The sequence below is a fragment of the Indicator indicator genome, chromosome 2, assembly GCF_027791375.1.
Source record: "Indicator indicator isolate 239-I01 chromosome 2, UM_Iind_1.1, whole genome shotgun sequence".
NCBI lineage: Eukaryota > Metazoa > Chordata > Aves > Piciformes > Indicatoridae > Indicator > Indicator indicator.
The window spans coordinates 57,700,518-57,713,765 of NC_072011.1; positions in this window are offsets into that span (position 1 = coordinate 57,700,518).

Sequence of the window (13,248 nt, forward strand, 5' to 3'; positions counted from 1 at the left end):
CATGGGCAGGGAGACCTCCCACTAGACCAGGCCACTGAATGTCTCATCCAACCTGGCCTTGACCACTTCCATGGAGGGGGCATCCACAGCCTCCCTAGGTAACCTTCCAGTGTCTCACCACCCTTACTATAAAAAAATTTCTTCCTAATCTCCTGTCTAAATCTCTCCTCTTCCAGCTTCACTCCATTCCCCCTTACCCTGTCACTACAAGCCATTGTAAAAAGTCCCTCCCCGGCTTTCTTGTAGGCCTCCTTCAGCTACTGGAAGGCTGCTATGAGGTTTCCCCAGAGCCTTCTCTTCTCCAGTCCCAGCTCTTGCAGCCTGTCCCCGAAGGGTTCACCCTTCTGGCCATCTTCATGGCCCTCCTCTGGACCTGCAAAAAGGGACCATCTGTTTTTTTTTCAGGAGAGCTAAGGTCATAGAGCTGATTAAGGCAAGAAAAAATCCTCACAAACTCTAAGAAATTACCACTTTTAACATATATATTTTGGAAGGGTGCCTCAGCATAGCATGAGCCTTCTTCTGAGGGTTATGTTTCAAGCAGTGATTGCCTGGTTGATGGAGAAGACCTCCCTGCTTGCCTGTTGGATGACCATTGCTCCAAATGCATTCCTCCCATGCTGCCTGGGTGACAATAATCTAAGCTGGGGCAGAAGAGCTTTGGTGTATGGCCAAACACCTACTCCAGAGGAGATGAGCTGGTGATGTTTCAGGGGCTACGAAGAGAGAAGTAGGACTGAGGAGGGACAGGCAGGTAAGGACATGTCTTTTGCTTGTCCCCTCATACCTGGCTTCCTAACTTCTCACTGGACAGAAGCTGTGACATATTTGAGAGGGGCTTTCTGCATAGAAAGTGGGTTTCTGGGTGTCATCCCAAAGGCAGTTGTTGAATCTGTTTTTTTTTTTTTTTTTCTGATTCATACCACCCCTTCCCATCTCCTTGGCCCATGCCTGGAGATTTGAATACTTTAAAAATAAAAATAATATTTAGAAATAAAAATTAGGTTTAAAGATAATGTTTAAAGGTTAAAAATAATGCTTAAAGGTAAAAGTATCAGTTTAAAGGTTAAAAATATAAGTTTAAAGGGTAAAAATATCAGTTTAAAGGGTAAAAATATCAGTTTAAAGTTAAAAATATCATTTTAAAGGCAAAAATATAAGCTTAAAGGTTAAAAATATAAGTTTAAAGATAAAAATGTAAGTTTAAAGGTAAAAATGTAAGTTTAAAGGTAAAAATATAAGTTTAAAGGTTAAAAATATAAGTTTAAAGGTTAAAAATGTAAGCTTAAAGGTAAAAATGTAAGCTTAAAGGGTAAAAATATAAGCTTAAAGGTAAAAATATAAGCTTAAAGGTTAAAAATATAGTTTAAAATAATAACTTCAAAATTTAACAATAATTTTTAATAATAATTTTTCAAACACATTTAAAATAATATTTTTTAAAATTAATAATACTATAATAATACCCCAAACAACCCAACAACAACAAATCTGATCCTTGTAAGAGAGAAGATTGGGTTTTTTTTGGTTTTTTTTTTTTTATCCCAAGAATTTTCAGGGTGTTGCCTGGCCATGATGGAATACCTCTGAATGAATGGGGAAGGACAGGGTGAACTGTAGCTGTAAGTATAAGGAACTTTTTGGTTGACTCCTGCTTATTGTCCCTGGGACTATTACCCTTTACATAGAATCATAGAGTTCTTAGGGTTGGAAGGGGACCTCAAGGGTCATCTAGTTCCAACCCCCCTGCCATGGGCAGGGACACCTCACACTAGGATCAGGTTGCCCAGAGCCACATCCAGCCTGGACATAAAATCTTCCAGGAATGAGGCTTCCACCACCTCCCTGGGCAACCTGTTCCAGTGTCTCACCACCCTCATGGGAAAGAATTTCTTCCTAACATCTAATCTCAATCTACCCACTTCTAGTTTTGCTCCATTCCCCCTAGTCCTATCACTACCTGATCTAAAAAGTCCCTCCCAAGCTTTCTTGTAGCCCCCCTTAAGATACTGGAAGGCCACAACAAGGTCTCCTTGGAGCCTTCTCCTCGGAGCCTTCTCCTCTCCAGACTGAACAGCCCCAACTCCCTCAGTCTGTCTCCATAGCAGAGGAGCTCCAACTCTCTGATCATCCTCATGGTCCTTCCTGGACACATTCCAGCACCTCCAGATCCTTCCTGTAACAGGTGCTCCAGAACTGGATGCAGTACTCCAGGTGGGGTCTCACCAGAGCAGAATAGATGGGGAGAATCACCTCCCTCCACCTGCTGGCCACACTTCTCTTGATGCAGCCCAGGCTCTGGTTGGCTTTCTGGGCTGCAAGTGCAGACTGGTGGCTCATGTTGAGCTTCTCATCCACCAGCACCCCCAAGTCCTTTTCTTCAGGGCTGCTCTCAAGCCAGTCGCTGCCCAGTCTATATCAAAATAAATATACAAGAAATCGTTTCTTTCAAGTTGCTTAAATGTGAGAAATAGCTGCAAAATGCTGAGGCATGTGTAGGAATGCTCTCAAGAATTGCAGCAGGGTCTCATCCAACCTAAATGATTCTATGCCTAGAGAGAAGCTTTTTGCTGATTTCTTCATGGTGATGCTTACTGTCTCTTTGCAGCAGTAACACTGAATAGCCAAACACTTGGGGAAAAATCCCAGAAAAGCTGAGGTTTGGGTCAAGATGTGTCCCCTCCAAGATATGGTGTCTTAGTTGCTCTTGGGTGGGAAATAAGCCTTCATTTCTGTCCATCTCTCTTGATTATCCATTTTTAGGCTTGTGGTTTGAGACCTGTGCTTGTATTTTTTGTTGCATTGTCCCCTGCCAACAGCATCCCCCTCGTTTCCTTGTGCAGGCATGTTATTGCACACAGCAGGATCTCTGAACAGCAGGGGGGCTTTCTGTTACTTGAAGCTCCTGTGATGTCAGAAAGATTGAACTGTGTGTGTGAGGGAAAGCCTGAAAAAGACAAGCAACACCCCTATGGCTCTGGAAACTCAGAGCCATAGGGAACTCAGCATCTTTGTCTCCCTAGCTGGGCAGGAGCCTATCTGCACCTTCTCATTGCATATTTGCATTTGTCTGTAGGCTGTTTCGTGGAAGCATCCCAAGTAAAACTCGACTGGAAAACATCTGCTGCACTGGTGAGGCTGCACCTCAAATACTGGATTCAGTTTTGTGCTCCTCTCTCCAAGGAAGGTGTTGAAGTGCTGGAGCATGTCCAGAGAAGGGCAAGGAAGATGGTGAAGGGTTAGGAGGACAGGTCTGGTGAGGAGTGGCTGAAGGAACTGGAGTTGTTTAGCCTTCTGAAGAGGGGGCTGAGGGGAGACCTCATTGCTCTCTACAACTCCCTGAAAGGAGGTTGGAGTGAGGTAGGGGTTGGTCTCTTCTCCCTAGTATCAGGTGATAGAATGAGAGGAAATGGCCTGAAATTGTGCCAGGGAGGTTTAGGTTGGATATTGGGGAAAACTTCTTTCCTGCAGGAGTGTTCAGGCATTGGGACAGGCTGCCCAGGAAGGTGGTCAGTGAGGCAGATTGCAAACTGACTCCACAACAGAGTTCAGTGGGTTGTGGTCAGTGGCACAGAGTCAGCTTGGAGGCCTGTGGCAAGTGGTGTCCCCCAGGGATCAGTACTGGGTCCAGTTTTGTTCAATATCTTTATCAACAACCTGGCTCAGGGGATTGAGAGTACCCTCAGCAAGTTTGCTGATGATACAAAACTGGGGGGGTTGGCTGACACCTGTCAGGCTGTGCAGCTATCCAATGTGACCTGCATAGGCTGGGGAGCTGGGTGCAGGCAAATCTCATGAAGTTTAATAAGGACAAGTACAGGGTCCTACATCTGGGGAGGTGTATGAATGAATAACAACAGGCACCAGTACAGGTTAGGGGCTGCCCTGCTGGAAAGCAGCTCCATGGAGCCATAGTGGACAGCAAGTTCTCTGTGGGACAGCAATGTGCCCTTGTGGCCAAGAGAGCCAATGGGATCCTGGGGTGCATCAAGAGAAGTGTGTCCAACAGGTCTAGGAGGTTCTCCTCCTCCTTTGCTCTGCCCTGGTGAGACCACACCTGGAATACTGTGTCCAGTTTTGGGCTCCCCAGTTCATGAGAGACAGAGGCCTGCTGGAGGGAATCCAACAGAGAGCCAGGAGGATGATCAGGGGACTTGAGCATCTCCCCTATGAAGAGAGACTGAGAGCCCTGGGGCTGTTTAGTCTGGAGAAGACTGAGAGGGGATCTCATGAATGTCTGAGGGGTGCATATCAAGTGGAAGGCACCAATCTCTTTTTGGTGGTGCACAGTAATAAAACAAGAAACAATGGATACAACCTTGAACATGGAAGGTTTCACCTCAACATGAGGAGAAACTTCTTTACAGTGAGTGTGACAGAGCTCTGGAACAGGCTGCCCAGGGAGGTTGTGGAGTCTCCTCTGGAGGCTTTCCAAACCCACCTGGATGCATTCCTGTGCAGACTACCCTAAGTGGTGCTGCTCTGGCAGAAGGGTTGGACTCAATGATCTCTGGAAGTCCTTTCCAACCTCTAACATTCTGTGATTCTGTGGTGGAGTTACCACCTCTGGAGGTGTTGAAGAAATGTGTGGATACAGCACTTTGGGTCATGGTTTAATGGCTGTGGTGGTCTTAGGTTGATGGTTGGCCTTGATGATCTTAGAAGTCTTTATCCAACCTAAACAATTCCATGATATACATCCTGCAGCGCCTGTGGGCTAAATCTATGTGCCCCAGTGATAAATGGTAACCTTTGGGTTAGGCTGTTTAATCCCCCTCTGCCAACACAGGTTTACAAGAAATTTTGCAATTTCAACCACTTTTTAAGTTTTTCTCACTATCTGTTGAATTTTATGAGGAGTGTAATTGTCTCTTCTATCTTTGCCTTGTGGACTGCTTTGAGGAGAGGACAGGCTGAGGCAAGATAGCAGTCATCATGTGAGAGGTGCTCTGTTCTTTCCTCTGCACTGGAGGAGGAAAGCCAAAGGGATGGTATTTACAGTCCTGCTCAGGCCTCCTGTCTAAATGCATCATTGCCTGGCAGCTGAGCCCCTGTCAAGCAGTCTGTAGGTGGGAAAGCTGCCAGGTGCACACATGGGCATGGATGCCAGCCACAAGAAGCAGGAGCAGGAACTGTGGATGGCAGGCTGGGTGTCCCAGCTGGGTGCATCCCCAGGACCAGTTACTGCTGAGGGGCTGTGTGTCCCCACATCTGAAGGCTGGAGTGACTTCAAAGAGTCCCCATGCCTGCTAATTTGGGGTGTGGGATGGTTGCCAGGCTGAGGCATGCATAGCCCTGAGACCTGAGGCTCTGCCACGGAGCGGGTAGGGAGCTGGCAGCCACAACTCAAGCTCCTGTGTGCTGCCTTGCCAGCGTGCCTTGCCTGGGGGAGCTCTCTCTCTGGGCTGTGCCCTTGCCTTTGTGCCTCCTTCCATCTGCACCCCGTTGAGACTGAGGGCACGGGCCAGAGAAGATGTGCAGAGGAGAGGGGACCTCTACAGAAGGTCCTGGGTATGTAGGCAGGTGTGCAGAGCGCAGGGCCAGGAGGACAGGGTGAAAGCTGGAACTTCACTCGCCGGACGTGCGCAGCAGAGGAAGTCCAGGGTGGTGGTTTGAGGGATGCCCACACTGTCACCCAGGAGGTAATTGGCACACTTGTGTCAGCAGGGCTTTGCTGTGTTCCCAGGGCATGATCTGAGCTGTGGTTAGCAGTGCTAACTCTTGTAGTAGTGGCTGAACTGACACCAGGCAGTGGTGCACTGCTGCTGGCTCGACCTGGGACTGAGCTGGGTGGGGAGGTCAAGTGTTTCTTGAAACACATGGCACCCTCCCAAGAGAAAGTGGTACATGATGTGTTGACCTGCAGTAGCTGTTGGCTCCCTTCAGCCCCTCTCTTGTTGTCTATGTGTGCAACAAAATTGAGCAAGAGCATTTTTCTTTGCCTGAGTTGTTCAGGAAGAGGGACTTCTTTCAGTGAATTTAGGGTGGGTTTCTTTTTTTGGTGCTGTCAACCTATCTGCATAACAAAGGTGTTCTTCTTCCATTTTCTTATGCACAAAATGCTTCCAACTGATAGGTACTTGCTCATATTTTGCTGGCTCTTTGATGGAACCACCAGTTCAGCTGTGCAGCTCAGACATGGTGAAGTTAGGAGGTGTATTCTGCCTGGTGTCAGCTTGAAGCCTCACAGACACCAAATCCCTCTGGAGGAGGGCACATCTGTTCAGGAATCTGATCTCATTTCTGCCTTATACATTCTCCAGCTAAATGGACCATTTGCTTTCATGCCTTGAATGCTGGGGGGTGGGGGGAAGAAGCCAAAGCCACAGACAGTATCTAAGCTCATTGGTGTTTACTCAAGAAATTAATAAACATGAATAGGGTAGCACTGGAGTCCACAACAGTGCAGTCAAGCTGTTTGGAAGCTGTGGGAGCTATTGCTAGCAGAGCCTGCCACACAGCAGCCCCTGTTCCTGCTATGAAAAACCTGGCTATGGGTGCAGAGCTCAGCTCTAGTGCACCCAAGAGCATCGTGGAGCCAGGGCATAACAGCTCCATAGAAACACATCTGTTCCCTGCCACGCTGGCAAGGAGCTGCTCTGCTTCCACTGCCTGCTGCTGCCACCACTGAAATTGTCCCTCTGGTCTTAGTTACCTCAGCTGAGCAGAGACCTCACTGCTCTCCACCATTCCCTGAAAGGAGGTTGCAGTGAGGTGGGGCTTGGTCTCTTCTCCTTAGTATCAGGTGATGGAATGAGAGGAAATGGCCTGAAACTGTGAAAGGGGAAGGTGTAGGTGGGATATTAGGAAAAAATTCTTTCCTGCAGGAGTGTTCAGGCATTGGAACAGGCTGCTCAGGGAGGTGTTGGAGTCACCATCCCTGGAGGTGTTCAAGAAATGTGTGGGCATGGCACTTTGGGACATGGTTTAATTGCTGTGGTGGTCTTGGCTTGCTGGTTGGACTCGATGATCTTGGAGGTCTTTTCCAACTGAAACAACTCTATGATCAGTTTCTGCTCACTAATTTTTGTGTATATTCCTCTCTCCACCACACCTGTTCTGCTCTTCTTCCCAAGAACAGCTCAGAGGGGCTCTGCCAGGAGAGAGAAATACCGGACACTGTCTGGAGCTTGCTCTGAAGCAAGGTAAACAGGGAACAGACAAGGTCCACAGTAAGCTATTTGGCACCACAGAGAACTGCCTTTATTTAGCACCACAGTGCTACTGTCATCCTCAGGATGTAGCTTGGCACTAACCACTTCTCCAGTTGGTTTGATCACAATGTTTTGGTCCTGAGATGCTGCTGCTTTTATATCAGTATTGATAAGATTTATGCAGTACCTGTTGCTAGATCCCAGGGGTGCTGGGAGCTGCTGGACCATGGTGCCAAACCTCAGCTCCTAGGTGAATTTAGTAAGATACTGAGCTATAGTTTTGGGGGTGAGGGCTAAAAATAAATTAAATTAAACAAGCCTCTACCCATTATACAATGCCCCTGGTGCTTCATGGCTTGGGGAGGAGCCTGTTGGAAGCATTTCTATATCAAATAAACCCAGAATCAAGTACAACAAGCCACAGCATGAAGCTGAAGTGTGGTAGAGACACAGGCAGAGGATGAGAACTGGGGAATCCCTTCCAGCCCCTAACATTCTGTGGTTCTGTGATAGCTGTCCTAGGATGCAGTCAGCAGTGGGGAGACAGATGTGCAAACTTGCCCCAGAAGGCTTGGAAGCAGGTCTTCTCTTCTTAGTCTTGCCCTGAGAATGACATTCTCAACAGCTTTGGGCAAGTTACATCACTTCTGCACTTCCCTCTTCTCTCCTAAAAAAATTGCTTTTCTGTTTATGTGAACATAAGTTTACAAAGTTTAGAAGTTTCTGCTTTTGTGCCTCTGGAGCAGTGCTGGGTGGAACATGGCCCAGAGAGCCACTATCTGAGATTTAACCTGGATGTGAGGGCTTCAGTCCCCTAAATCCCAGGGATCACAGGGGGCCCTCTTCCTATTACAGATCTTGTGAAAGCTGGGAGAGATCATAGAATGACTTAGGTTGGAAGGGACCTTAGAGATCATCTGCTCCAACCTTCCCTCCATGGGCAAGGACACCTCTCAACTAGACCAAGGTGCTTCATCCAGCCTGGCCTTGACTGCCTCCAGGAAGGGGGCATCTACAACCCCTCTGGGCAACCTGTTCTAGGATCTCACCATCCTCATACTGAAGAACTTCTTCCTAAGATCCACTCTAATCCTACTCTTCCTCATTTTAAAACCATCCCCCCCTTGTCCTATCTCTAGACACCCTTATCAAAAGCCTTTTCTGCAGTCTTCCTGTAGGATCCCTTCAGGTGTTGGAAGGCAGCTATGAAGTCCCCTCCAGAGTCTTCTCTTCCCCAGGCTGAACAACCCCAGCTCCCTCAGCCTGGCCTCATAGCAGAGGTGCTCCAGCCCTCTGGGCATCCTTATGGCCCTCCTCTGGACTCACTTCAGCAGTTCTGTCTCCTCCTGCTCCACTGTTGGCAGAGCAGGAACTCACGTGGGCCCATAGAGGTGGTCTCTCCTGGGCAGCTTGGAGAGGAGCATGCTCTTGCTGATTTCCATCTGCTTCCAGCACCATTGCTGAGCTCCTGCTGCTTTAGATGCTAGCCTAGGTGCTAATAATGATATTATTACATTGCTGAACAGATTAAACCAGTGGGCAATAACCCCACCTTGTTTAAAGGCAGCTAAAGAAGCATATTTTATTTAATGAAGTGTCACAGCATTTGCTCTTTCATCATTAGACTTGTCCTCTGTGTCAGTTCTGGTGTGTCTGATGAGTACAAGGCTGTGTGGTGCCTATGTTGGCAGCCAAAATGTTTGTGTTTGGGTTGGTTGGGGTTTTTTTTTTTGTTGTTGTTGTTATTTTGTGTTGTTTGGTTTTTGTTTCTTTCTTTGTTTTTAACGAGGAATCAAAACAGCTTTGGCTGAGGATTTTCATTCCACTTTGTGCCTGTAATCAGCCAGCAACAGCTGAAGATTGTGGCATTAAAAATATTTAAAACTACTATAAGCTAGTTGATTCTCATGGGGAATTTAGCACAGAAAGGGCCATTTCCTCTCTCTTTGCCACTACACTTTGCTAAAGGACCTCAGCACTGCTCTCTGCTGTATCTCCACTGTGATCAGTGAATCTCCTCATACCTGGGTGGTGCTGGGCTTGGATTTCAAAAGGTAGAAGCTGACCTCATCTGGTAGCAGCACCTGACTCTGCAGCAGCAGCCACCTGACTCTGCAGGTGCACTGAATCAGAGAATCATGGATTTATTTCAGTTGGAAAAGACCTCTAAGATCATGGAGTCCATCAACCCAACAGCAGCATGGCTGTTCAACCTTGTCCCAAAGCACCATGGCCACGCATTGCTTTAACCCCCCCAGGGATGGGGACTCCAGCTCCTCCCTGGGCAGCCTCTTCCAATGCCTGACCACTCTTGCAGGAAAGAAATATTTCCTAGTCTCCAACCTAAACTTCCCCTGGCACAATTTCAGGCCATTTCTTCTTTTCTATCTTCTGGTACTAGGCAGATACTGAAGGCCAAGTGCTGCTGGATGGCTTCAGCTATTCCACGGATGCTGTGTGCCATACCCTGCATCCCCATATTTCTTATTGCTGCTTTCCTCTTTTTTTTTTTTTTTTTTTTTTTTTTTTTGTGTGTCCTGCTGTGACTGTGTCTGGGAAGCCAGAGCCACGTGCATGTCTGCAGGCTGTACATCAAACTCAGGCTCTCTGTGCCCATGGCTCTGCAATAAACAAGGAGGGGAGTGTGTCACTGCTTGACTGGTATGTTAAGCAGATGTTCAGTATCTAGACCTCATTTCAGGCAGGCAGAAAAGAGAAGGAAGGAGAAGAGGTTGATTGGTTTTGTTGCTTTGTTTTGTTCTAGTTTTGGTTGGTTTTTTTTTGGTCTCTCTCCTCCCTAAGAGCCAGTGATGCCCTTGCAAACCTTCTGTGTTTGCCCTGCCAGCCTGAAAATTCAGCATTAACAGCTGCTCTGGAGCTGCTGGCTGGCTTGGTAGGGGTGCTGCCTCCCAGGGTATTTGAGCATCTGTGAAGCTGGGTCCAGCTACAGAGACAGAGAGGGCTAAAAGGATGCTTTAAAGTCACTGAAGAAATGATGAAAGAACATGCTGCAAGCGTAGGGGTTACAGGGCTGGGTCACCACTTCAACATTCCTTGGAGCTGCTCTCCTTTGTGTTTATTTCACACAGAATCATAGAATCACAGAATTGTTTCAGTTGCAAAAGATCTCTAAGATCCAGCCCAGCTGCCAACCCAATGCCACCATGGCCATTAAACCACATCCCAAAGTGCCATCTCTGCAAGTTTCTTGAACGCCTCCAGGGATGGTGACTCTACCACTTCTCTGGGCAGCCTGGTCCAATGCCTGACCACTCTTGCAGGTAAGAAATTTTCCCCAATATCTAACCTAACCCTCCCCTGGCACAATTTCAGGCTGTTTCCTCTTGTTCTATCACCTGTAGCAGGTGAGAGGAGAAGGAGACCAAGCCCACCTCACTCTAACCTCCTTTCAGGGAGCTGTAGAGAGCCTCTTCTTCTCCTGAGTCCTGGATCACAGAATCATGCTAATGGTTTGGGTTGGAAGGGACCTTAAAGACCATTTAGTTCCAACCCCCTGCCATGGCCAGGGACACCTCCTGCTTGACCATGTTGCTCAAGGCCCCATCCAACCTGAAGAGTTCCCTCAGTCGCTCCTCACCAGACCTGTTCCAGAGACCCTTCATCAGCTTTGTTGCCTTTCTCTGGACATGCTCCAGCACCTCAGTGTCCTTTTTATAGAGAGGAACCCAACCCCAAACTCATTATTTGAGGTGCAGCCTCACCAGTGCTGATCACAGGGGCACAATCACTTCCCTGCTCCTGCTGGCCACACCATTCCTGATCCAGGCCAGGATGCTGTTGACCTTCCTGGCCACCTGAGCATGCTGCTGGCTCATGTTCAGCCCAGCAGCTGCACCTCAGCAGAAGGAGCTCAGGTTGTCATAACTTCCTTGTGTGATAGGCATATCATTATCTGTTGTTGTTATACTCCAACAGTTACTCAGCATCTCTGTGGTGGAAATGCAGCCCTGGGGATGAGCTGAGCCAGCTTGCCTCTCTTTTTGCATCCATGGACTTTTGCCCTCACGCACAAGCAGGGAAATGTCCCCCTTGTCAGAGGGATTTAATGAGTGTTATCAATGTCACAGGGATTTCTAGGAACAAACCAAAAGCTGATTAATGTGTAAAGGTGCTCTGGGTAATAGAGAGAGTAATAAATAGCCCTGGATCTGGGCTGGGCAGAGGGTGAGGTGGCTTGCTGCTCTGTTTTGTCTAGGTGAGGAGCAGAGTGGGACATTGTCAGTGCTGTGCTTCAGCTAGGAGGTCAGCTTCCCCTCAACATGAGGAGGAACTTCTTCAGGCTGCCCAGAGAGGTTGTGGAGTCTCCTTCTCTGGAAACTTTCAAGACCCATCTGGATGCATTCCTGTGTGACCTGTGCTACATTCTATGGTCCTGCTCTGGCAGGGGGGGTTGGACTTGGTGTATCTCCTGAGGTCCCTTCCAAGCCCTAACATCCTGTGATCACTAAGTCCAACTGATAAAGTTGTCATCAGTTGTAGTGACACTTGGGGAAAGCTCTTTGTTGTAAATGCTTCAACTTCTCATCATATGAAATGGTTTCTCCTTAGTGACATTGAATCCAGTCAATGAGGTTGTGCAGCCTTGCTGGGCATAAGGGAGTGATTGCAGACCCCACTGAAGGAGGCAAATAGCTCTCTCAGCTTCAGTTTTTTTCCTCCACCTCTGCATTTCAGAAAGGAATAAACATTTTACAAGGTAAGGAAAAGGGGAAAAAAAACACAAACCCAAACCTCCTCTTGATCAGTTATTTTACTGAAGTAGTTGAGAATTGCTCCTGCCTGTTATGGATGTTATATGCTCCTGCCTAAACTTGCCCTGGTGCAACTCGAGGCTCAGCATCTGCTAGCAGTGATGCTGAGGAACTCAGTGAGGAGTTCAAGTTGGCTCCTAGGTGTGCACAGGGGCAGTTTGGGTATATATTTTTTTTTGTTTTTGTTCTTCCAGCAGTAAGGCATAAAGGGGTGAAGGACTCATCTGGGAGGAAGGCTGCCCAGGGCACAGAGTCAACTCAGAGAGGTAAGAGGGTGTGGGTGTGCAGGGAAAAAAAAAGAAGTCATAGAACAGAGTACAGAGCTCCATTTCCAAAAGTGTGGAATACCTCAAGCCTGGGGGTAGGTTTTCACACCTGGAATACTGTGTCCAGTTTTGGGTTTCCTGGTTCAAAAAGAACAGGGACTTGCTGAACAGGGTACAGGAAAGGGCTACAAAGATGCTGAGGGGACTGGAACATCTCTCTTGTGAGGAAGGACTGAAAAAATTAGGTCGTCTTAGTCTGGAAAAGAGAAGACTGAGAGGGGATCTCATCAATGCTTGGAATACTAAAATGGTGCCAGGAGGATGGGACTAGGCTGTTTACAGTGGTGCCCAGTGACAGGACAAGATGTATCAGGCACAAACTTGAAGATAAGAAGTTCCATCTAAACATGAGGAGGAACTCCTTTAATGTAAGGGTGATGGAGCAGTGGAACACACTGCCCAGAGAGGTGGTGGAGTCTCCTCTTGAGATATTCCAAACCCACATGGATGTGTTCCTATGTGACCTTCCTCAGGTGAACCTGCCTTGGCAGGGTGTTGGACTTGATGATTTTTGGAGGTCCTTTTCAACCCCTACCATTCTGTGCTTGTGTTCACAAGAGCTTGCCCCTTTTGCAGTGCTTCTGAGGTCAGCAGCCCTCCCAGCACCTGCCTGCCTACCTCTCTGGGCTTTGGCCACCCTAGTGCCAAGCATCCTGTGGTGGTGAGGGCCATTACAACTCTGAGCACTGGTCACTTGCCTGGAGAAACCAGCAACTGAGGCTGAAAAGCAGGAGTGGAACAGTGAGGAGGTGATTTTGGGTGGTGGAGAGAGAGAAGCCAGGGGCATTTGCCTCAGCAGGCATGCTGAGGCTGCCTGACACAGCAAAAGCTGGCCCCATCAAATGAAAGCAAGAGGCTAGAGGCTGGAGTTGATGGCTTTTGTGTCTGAAACACAAGCAAAGGAGGAATGTTTGGTTTGCCTGAGTGTGGCAGGGAGCATGACAAGTCTTTCGTGTGTGAGCATGGCTGAGCTATTGCTGCGTGACAGGCAGGGGC